The sequence below is a fragment of the Scyliorhinus torazame genome, chromosome 9 (genome assembly GCF_047496885.1).
Source record: "Scyliorhinus torazame isolate Kashiwa2021f chromosome 9, sScyTor2.1, whole genome shotgun sequence".
NCBI classification, from domain to species: Eukaryota; Metazoa; Chordata; class Chondrichthyes; order Carcharhiniformes; family Scyliorhinidae; genus Scyliorhinus; species Scyliorhinus torazame.
Window position 1 is genome coordinate 20,113,310 of NC_092715.1, and position 10,502 is coordinate 20,123,811.

Consider the following 10,502-nt stretch of genomic DNA (forward strand, 5'->3'; position numbering starts at 1 on the left):
GGGATTACTGAGTCTAAGTGTGGCCCACCAATGTTATATGGACTAGGATCTGTTTATTCAGAGCAAGTCAGGATCTGAACCTGGGGAAATCATAGATTATCATAGAATTTACAGTGCAGAAGGAGGCCATTCGGCCCATCGAGTCTGCACCAGCTCTTGGAAAGAGCACCCTACCCACGGTCAACACCTCCGTTCTAACCCCATAACCCAGTAACCTCACCCAACACTAAGGGCAATTTTGGACACTAAGGGCAATTTATCATGGCCAATCCACCTAACCTGCACATCTTTGGACTGTGGGAGGAAACCGGAGCACCCGGAGGAAACCCACGCAGACACGGGGAGGATGTGCAGACTCCGCACAGACAGTGACCCAAGCCGGAATCGAACCTGGGACCCTGGAGCTGTGAAGCAATTGTGCTATCCACAATGCTACCATGCTGCCCCTTAAATCTGGTCCTCACTGATCTTACGTCTTACGTCCTCACTAAGTGGTGTATTTCCCTGCACTGAGGGAAGTAACTTCTCCAGTGCCACCAGCCCGCACCCCCCACAAACCCTCAGCAGGCTGCTTGTGAATCAGCCACATTTGATATTTAGATAGCCCCCTTTAAACATCAGAAAGCAAAGTCCCAGGAATTTTACCCGGAAACAGGGGAGGGTGGAACGGGGTTGTGTGAGTGGATTGGGGTGGGGTAGGGAGGTGAGAGACCAGGTGATATCCCAGAGAGTCTGATTAGAGTCATGCTGAACACAAAGGAAGGCGGTTGTGGTAGTTGGAGGTCAATCATCTCAGTCCCGGGACATCACTCAGGGTCGTGTCCTAGGCCCAACCATCTTTAGCTGCTTCATCAATGACCTCCCTTCCATCACAAGGTCAGAAGTGGGGATGTTCGCTGATGACTGCACAATGTTCAGCACCATTCACGACTCCTCAGATAATGAAGCAGTTCATGTCCAAATGCAGCAAAAACTGGACAATATCCAGACGCTTGCTGATAAGTAGCAAGTTACATTTGAGCCACACAAGTGTCAGGCAATGACCATCCCTTACAAGAGAGGATCTGACCACCGCCCCTTAATATTCAATGGCATTACCATCGCTGAATCCCCACCAAAGATTCGCAGCACGGTAGCATTGTGGATAGAACAATTGCTTCACAGCTCCAGGGTCCCAGGTTCGATTCCGGCTTGGGTCACTGTCTGTGCGGAGTCTGCACGTCCTCCCCGTGTGTGCGTGGGTTTCCTCCGAGTGCTCCGGTTTCCTCCCACAGTCCAAAGATGTGCAGGTTAGGTGGATTGGCTATGATAAATTGCCCTTAGTGTCCAAAATTACCCTTAGTGTTGGGTGGGGTTGCTGGGTTGTGGGGATAGGGTGGAGGTGTTGACCTTGGGTAGGGTGCTCTTTCCAAGAGTGCAGACCCGATGGGCCGAATGGCCTCCTTCTGCACTGTAAATTCTATGATAATCTATGTAAATTCTATGATGAGATTAGGTGGAACGGCCGTGCTAAATTACCCTTTCGTGTCCCAAGATGTGTCGGATAAGTGGATTGGCCACTGCGTGGCGTCACAGGGATAGGGCAGGGGAGTGGGCCAAGGTAGGGTTCTCTTTCAGAGGGTTGGTGCAGACCAAATGGCCATTCTGTGATTCTATTATCAACATCCTGGGGGTTACCATTGACCAGAAACAGAACTAGGCCAACCATATAAATACTGTGGCTACCAGAGCAGGTCAACGAATTCTACAGCAAATAATTCATCTCCTGTGTCCCCAAAGTCTGTTCACCATCTACAAAGCACAAGTGAGAAGTGTGATGAAATACTCCCACTGGCCTGGATGAGTGCAGCTCCAACAACACTCAAGAAGCTCGGGACCATCCAGGGATAAAGTAATATGCTAGAGCAACACCTCATCCACCAGATTCACCAGAAACAATAGTTTAAATATGATGTATAAGTTAAATAAAGAGGAAAGCATGTGACATGTTTCAGGCGAGGATGATTCACTGATCCCAGAGGATGAAGGGGGGGCGGGCAACGTTTGTGGTTGCAATTACATAGAACATACAGTGCAGAAGGAGGCCATTCGGCCCATCGAGTCTGCACCGCCCCACTTAAGCCCTCACTTCCACCCTATCCCCGTAACTCCAATAACCCCTCCTAACCTTTTTTCGACACTTAGGGCAATTTATCATGGCCAATCCACCTAACCTGCACGTCTTTGGACTGTGGGAGGAAACCGGAGCACCCGGAGGAAACCCACGGAGACAGACACGGGGAGAACGTGCAGACTCCGCACAGACAGTGACCCAAGCCGGGAATCGAACGCGAGACCCTGGCACTGTGAAGCAACAGTGCTAACCACTTGTACTACCATGCTGCCCATTACTTAGTCTGGCTATTTTTTTTAAATTTAGAGTGCCCAATTCTTTTTTTCAGGTTTCAGGTGCGAGGGGCAAGGTTTAGAGTAGATGTACGAGGCAAGTTTTTTCCAATTAAGGGGCAACTTAGCGTGGCCAATCCCTGCACATCTTTGGATTGTGGGGGCGAAACCCACTCAAACGCGGGGAGAATGTGAAAACTCCAGACGAACAGTGACCCGGGGCCGGGATCAGACCCGGGACCTCGGTGCCGTGAGGCAGCAGTGCTCACCACTGTCTAGCTATTTTTAATTCCAGGTTTTATCAATTGAATTTCAATTCCCCCGGCTTCCGTAGTGAGATTTGAACTCACGTCCCCGTGACTTCAGCCTCTGGATTACTGGTCCAGTGACGTTACCACTGTGCCACTCTGCTACAAGAACAGGTCACAGCAATCGGGGTGGACAAGGCCACAGAGGGATTTGAAAGCAAGGGTGAGACTTTCAAAATCGAGGTATTGCTTAACCGGTAACCCAAGTTGGTTACTGAGCGCGGGGGGGGGGGAGCGAAATTTAGCATGAGTCACCACATGGTATCTTAAATTTACAGAAGTTGGGGAGCCAGACAGGAGTGCACTGGAATAGTCGAGTGTAGAGATAAGAAAGGCGTGAATGGGGGTTTCAGCAGCAAGATTAGCCAGGACAGAGGTGGAAATACAGAGTCATTGTGGCAGCATGGCTGTACAATAGGAAGCTCAGCTCAGGGTCTCTCATGTATGGAGGTAGCAGCAATCCCTTTCTCAACATTCCTTTCCTCTGTTATTGTTTATTATTCATGTTTCTCAAGCAGCCAGAGATCACGTTTCCTGATAAAGTACAGGGAGATTTCCTCCAATTTTAACACGATGTGTGAAACCTGTTCTGCTATAGTTTGTAACTTAATACCTTCAACCTTTTGTGAAACAAGGAAGAGGTGTTACAAAGAACAAACAACAATACATCACAGGAACAGGCCCTTCGGCCCTCCAAGCCTGTACCGGGCAGGATACCAACCTTGGCCAAAACCCTCAGCACTTCCTTGTGCCGTATCCCTCCATACCCAACCCATCCATGTGTTTGTCAAGATGCCTTTTGAACGCCGTTAACGTATCTGCTTCCACAACCTCCCCTGGCAACGCGTTCCAGGCACTCACCACCCTCTGCGTAAAAAAACCTGCACATCTCCTCTAAACTTTGCCCCACGGACCTTAAACCAACCTGGTGACCGCCCCCTCCACCCTGGGAAAGAGTGCCTGCCCATCCACTCTATCCATGCCCCTCATAATCTTGTAGACCTCTGTCAGGTCACCCCTCGACCTCCGTCGTTCTAATGAAAACAGTCCGAGTCTATTCAGCCTCTCCAGACCAGGCAACATTAACCAAGGTTCTATACAACTGTAACATGACTTGCCACTTTTTATACTCGATGCCCCGTCCAATGAAGGCAGGGATTCCATATGCTTTCTTGACCACCTTGTCCACTTGTGTTGCCACCTTCAACAATCTGTGGGCCTGCATGCCCAGGTTTCTCTGACTTTCTATATTCCTAAGAGTTTTGCCATTTACAGTATATTTCCTCTCGATGTTAGCCCTACCATAATGCATTACCTCACATTTGTCCGGTTTAAACTCCATTTGCCATTTCTCTGCCCAAGTCTCCAAGCTATCTATGTCCTGCTGTATCCTCTGACAATCCTCAACACTATCTGCCACCCAACAACCTTGGTGTCATCCACAAACTTACGAATCAGACCGGCTACATTTTCCTCCAAGTCGTTTATGTACAAACAACAGAAGCCCAGCACAGATCCCTGCGGAACTCCACTAGTCACAACCTTCCATTCAGAAAAACACCCTTCTACTGATTGCCCTTTGCCTTCTGTGACCGAGCCAGTTCTGTATCCACCTTGCCACCTCACCTCTGATCCCGTGTGACTTCACCTTTAGTACTTATCTGCCATGACGCACCTTGTCAAAGGCTTTACTGAAGTCCATGTAAACAACATCCAGCACCCTCCCCTCATCAATCATCTTTGTCACCTCCTCAAAAAACTCGATCAAGTCCGTGAGGCATGACCTCCCCTTCACAAAACTATGCTGTCTATCACTAATGAGTCCATTTGTTTCCAAATGTGTATAATCCTGTCCCCGGGGAGATTTGCCTACTGCCGATGTGAGGCTCACCGGCCTATAGTTTCCAGGATTATCCCTGCGACCTTTCTTAAACAGCGGTACCACATTAGCTATTCTCCAGTCCTCTGGGATCTCACCTGTAGCCAATGAGGATACAAAGATGTCAGTCAAGGCCCCAGTAATTCCCCCCCTTGCTTCCCTCATGATTCTGGGGTAATTCCCTTCCAGCGCAGGAGACTTATCTATCTTAATATCTTTTAAAAGACCCAATACCTCCTCTTTTTTGATGTAAACATGATCCAGACTGTCCACACACCCTACCCAAGAATCATCTTCCACAAAGTCCCTTTCTCTGGTGAACACTGATGCAAAGTACTCATTTAGTACCTCACCCATTTCCTCTGGCTCAACGCATAGATGTCCCCCCCACGGTCCTTTTTCACATATGAATAAAAAGCTTTGGGATTCACCTTAATCCTACTTGCCAAGGACTTTTCATGACCCCTCCTAGCCCTCCTACTATTCTGCTTCGGTTCCTTCCTACTTTTTTTCTACTCCTCAAGGGTTCCGACTGTCCCCACCCTTCTAGACCGTACAAAGGTCTCCTGTTTTTTTGGACGAGGTTCACAATATCCCTCGTATTCCAAGGCTCCCTAAACTTCCCATACTTATCCTTCATTCTCTCAGGAACGTGACTTTCCTGAATCCTAATCAACTGTTGCTTGAAAGACTCCCACATGTCCGATGTTGATTCACCCTCCACTAGCCGCACCCAATCCAAATTGTTCAATTCCTGCCTAATGTTATCGTAATGTGCCTTTCCCCAGTTTAGCAGCTTAATGCGAGGGTTACCCTCATCCCTGTCCAAAAGTACCCTAAAACCTACGGATATGTGGTCACCACTCCCAAAATGTCCCCCTTCTGAAACCTCAACCACCTGTCCACGCTTATTCCCCAATACCAGATCCAGTACTGCCCCTTCCCTAGTTGGACTATCTACATATTGCATCAAGAAGGCTTCCTGGCCGGGAGTGCAGGTCGCGAAAGAGGCCGGTATTCTGGCCTTTGCGTCCCTGGTAGCCCGGCGGAGGATTCTTCTTCAGTGGAAGGATGCGAGGCCCCCAAGCGTGGAATCCTGGATCAACGATATGGCGGGGTTTATTAAGTTGGAGAGGGTGAAATTCGCCTTGAGAGGGTCGGTACAAGGGTTCTTCAGGCGGTGGCAACCGTTCTTAGACTTCCTGGCAGAACGGTAGACATTGGTCAATGGCAGCAGCAACGCGGTGGGGGGGGGGGGTTACTTTATTCATGTTTATTTACACTGGGGGATCTGAAGGGGTGTATATATTTGCTATGTTGTCTCTGTGTTAATTTATTATTTTTGTGCAGGGGGAGGGTTGTTTTTTTGACTATGGTTTGTATTTAACCCTGTTGGGTTCCTTTTTCATTTTGTTATTGATATTCTGTGAAAACCTTAGTAAACATTTTTTTTTTTAAAAGGCTTCCTGGATACACCTGACAAACTCTGCCCCATCCAACCCCCTAGCTCTAAGTGAGTCCCAGTCAATATAGGGGAAATTAAAATCCCTGACAATCCCACAACAACCCTGTTAATTTTGCACCTATCCAAAATCTCTCTACCTATCTGCTCCTCTATCTCTCGCTGGCAGTTGGGGGCCTGTAATAAACCCCCAACATTGTGACTGCCCCCTTCCTATTCCTGAGCTCTACCCAGATTGCCTCATTGTATGAGCCCTCCGAGGTGTCCTCCCGCAGTACGGCTATAATATTCTCCTTAACCAGTAATGCTACTCCCCCACCCCTTTTACATCCCCCCATCTCTCCTGAAGCATCTATATCGTCCAACATTCAGCTGCCAATCCTGCCCTTCCTTCAACCACGTTTCTGTGATAGCCACAACATCATAATTCCAAGTACTAATAAGTGTTCTAAGTTCATCTGCCTTACCCGCTATACTTCTGGCATTGAAACAAATACACTTCAAACCACTGTGTTTGAGCAGACAGGGTGATGTTGTTCTCTTATTTTTGTTCTCTATTTCCCCTTCAGTTATTACACCTTCTAAGCTAGTGCTCTGGTTCCCATCCCCCTGCCATACTAGTTTCAATCCTCCCACGTGACTCTAGCAAACCTCCCAGCCAGGATATCAGTGCCCCTCCAGTTTAGATGCAACCCGTCCTTCCTGTACAGGTCCCACCTGCCCCGGAAGAGACCCCAGTGGTCCAGAAATCTGAAACCCTCTCTCCTACACTACCAGTTTAGCCACGTGTTTAGCTGCACTATCTTCCTATTTCTAACCTCACTGGCACGTGGCACAGGGAGTAATCCTGAGATTACAACCAACAAAGAACAAAAGAACAAAGAAATGTACAGCACAGGAACAGGCCCTTCAGCCCTCCAAGCCCGTGCCGACCATGCTGCCCGACTAAACGACAATCTTCTACACTTCCTGGGTCCGTATCCCTCTATTCCCATCCTATTCATGTAAGAGGTCCTGCTTTTTAGTTTACTGCCTGAACTCCTTCTGCAGGACCTCATCACTCTTCCTGCCTATGTTGTTAGTACCTATGTGTACTATGACCTCTAGCTGTTCACCCTCCCCCTTCAGGATGTCCTGTGTTCGTTCAGAGATATCCTTGACCCTGGCACCCGGGAGGCAACATACCATCCTGGAGTCTCTTTCACAGCCACAGAAGCGCCTATCTGTGCCCCTTACCGTACAGTCCCCTATAACTATCACTTTGAGGTTTAAATGCAGCATGGGGGTCAGGATCCGGGAGCAGTTATCCAAGTCAGTCTACGGCAAGTGGACAAAATTGCAAAGGTCTTGGCCACTGGCACCTGAGCCTGTGTGACGATCGGGGGGAGAGTGGGCTACAGCGGAGTGTGTCTGGTGAATATGACAAAGTGCAGATTCTCCTGATGGCAGGTAAATCTGAAAGATTAGGGGGCCAGACGGAATTTTGAATTATTTGCTCCGAATTAATGTTCCCTTTGCCTGGCCATGTGAGCTTCGTTTGGGTGCAAAGTGAATACAGTTTCTGAGTGGGTCTTAAAGTGATTTACGTGGCCCTCCTATTTGTAGGGGAGGGGGTTGCATGTGACGCCAATACGTGAGCTGTGATGGAATATGTGATTTTCTCTTTGGAACATGTACGAACGGTGTGTCCAATCACCTACAGGTCCAATTGCTTGGTGGGGTCACAATCAAGGATCCCTTGTGGGACAGGCCTGTGGCCAGGGGACATGTTAACTCACGGGCTGTGGTGGCCTCCCTTCATGATAATCCCTGACTTCTTTGGCCACCAGCCTGCTTCCTACTCTGTACCCAGGGTCTCAGAGCCGAGGATGTGTCGAAGGGAATGCGGAAAATGAACAATTACATCTCTGACGAGATCCACCAGCTCAGCAAGAAGCCGCATTTAGCAAGAGAGCTATTTGTGCCTGAATTTTTGGAATGTGGGGTGGTGTTGTATCGAATTGTGTTGTTCAGCTGAGTTTTGCATTGTTTAACTCCTGTTATTGCCATTAAATGGGCAACACGGTAGCACAGTGGTTAGCTCTGTTGCTTCACAGCGCCAGGGATCCGGGTTCGATTCCCGGCTAGGGTCACTGTCTGTGCGGAGTCTGCGCGTTCTCCCCGTGTCTGCGTGGGTTTCCTCCGGGTGCTCCGGTTTCCTCCCACAAGTCCCGAAAGATGTGCTGTTAGGTCAATTGGACATTCTGAATTCTCCCTCTGTGTACCCGAACAGGCACCGGAATGTGGCAACTAGGGGATTTTCACAGTAACTTTGCAGTGTTAATGTCAGCCTACTTGTGACACTAATAAAGATTATTATTAAAGTTTAAAATCAACTACTGTCTCCTTGACACTGATCAACAGTTTAGTCACTATTCCATACATCTACGCACTTAGAAGACTTACTTCATGCGGGGTGAGTCTCTGGGAGATTGGGAAGTCTTGTATTGATTCAATTTTTCCCAATGTGAAACCAAACTCATCCAAACTGGATTTTCAGAATAACGCACATCACTGTCATGGTGAAGCACAAAATGTCATCATGGGGCGGGTAGTGGTGTCCTTATTAATTTCAAGTGAACTGCTCTTTAAGTGGGATCAGCCAGGTTCCAACTATTTTGATTAACACCAATAACCAAGTAAATTAAGTCAAATAAAGTGAAGGACAAATTAAATGGACAGTCCCTTGGGGGAAACTGCCTTAAACAAAAAACTAATCACAAATGAGACTAAAACCATCAAACCAAAATGTGATTAACGGGGTCAATAATGCACTCCAGCCACTCCGGCACCCAGCGGGCACGGATGGGATCAATTGTGCCAGCGGACACTCTGCGCTCCATCTCCAGGACCACCCGGCCGCGATTGAAGCACAAGGAAGAGGGGCAGACAGCCGGGTTGGACGACGCCCTCGATCGCTCACTGTCTGGGTCTGTTGATTGCACAATTTTCCAGTCCTAGGAGCAGGTTCACAAGCAGGTCCTCCTCCTTTCCGCGCCCCTCTCAGCACTGGCTGCCCATAGATCAGGAGTGAGGGCTGAAGATCAAACAGAACTGCAACAAAAGGCCCTGGATTCTCCGCCGCTGGATGCTCCGTTTTGCCGACGCCTGGGGGTTTCCCGGCGGCGTGGGGCTGCCCCACAATGGGAAACCCCTTTGATCGCCCGGCGTAACGGAGAATCCCGCCGGCAGATAGGGGTGGAAATGTGGCGCGGCGGGGCCGAGAGTCCCGCCCATGGTTTTTTTAAACAACTGAAAAGGGGGTGCAGTCTGTAGCAACCTATATAAACGTGGTCCACAGTTAACATGGACAACGGACTCCACATGGCTGCAAAAAGGGGCAGGTATCTTGGGAGTCCGTGACCCTCCATCCAAGGGCAGCACGGTAGCACATGCTACCATGCTGAGGAACAGCGCCAGGGTCCCAGGTTCGATTCCCGGGTCACTGTCTGTGCGGAGTCTGCACGTTCTCCCAGTATCTGCGTGGGTTTCCTCCGGGTGCTCCGGTTTCCTCCCACAAGTCCCGATAGCCACGCTGCGAGGTGAATTGGACATTCTGAATTCTCCCTCAGTGTACCCGAACTGGGGCTGGAATGTGGCGACTAGGGGCTTTCACAGTAACTTCATTGCAGTGTTAATGTGAGCCTACTTGTGACAATAAAGATTAATTGAAATTTTTTAATAAAAGGTTTTTAAGGGGGAGGATTCCTCCGTAGAGGGACCTCCGCCGCCAGCAGGCAACAGGGCCAAGGTGTGTCCGGGTGACGGGCGAGAGCGAGGAAGTGAAAGTTCTGCATCATCAGAACATCCAGGAAACCGCTCCGCGCCATGCGAATAGGCACGCAGAGCATTTCCACGAGGCAGTTCAGGCTGTGGGGCTCTGGATCCCGAGGGGGGGGGGGGGGGGGGGGGGGGAAGGTGGTTCGGTCCTTGGAGCGGGGGTGCACTCAGACGGGCGTCCACCGCACACCTGCGCACCCTCAAGGCCGCGAGTGCCGTCGGGTTTGAGCACAACCATTTTGTGGTCTGGGTTGCCATTGGCTGCGAGCCAGATACTCACCGTCCAGCATTGCACCAACCCCTGGGGTGTCATTCGGCCCACTCCCCTGCCACCCAGCGCGTCCCCCAACCTGGTCACCCCGGCAGCCACCGACCGGCACCCACAGCCCGTCCCTCCGCCAGCCACTCGGAACGGTATTGGCGGAGGTACAAGATTCCTGAGCAGCGGCTCCCTGACCTCAGCCGCTACTCCAGATGGGAGAAGAGCGGCGGAGTGGGGCGACCTAAATTCCAGCGGCTGTAATGGGTGGGATTTGGATCCATGTCACCAGACCACTAACCTGGTTCTCTGGACTGGTGACATCGCCACCATCTATATTGCCAGCTGAGATCATCTCCTCCATTGATCGAGGTCAACCAGCTTTCACCC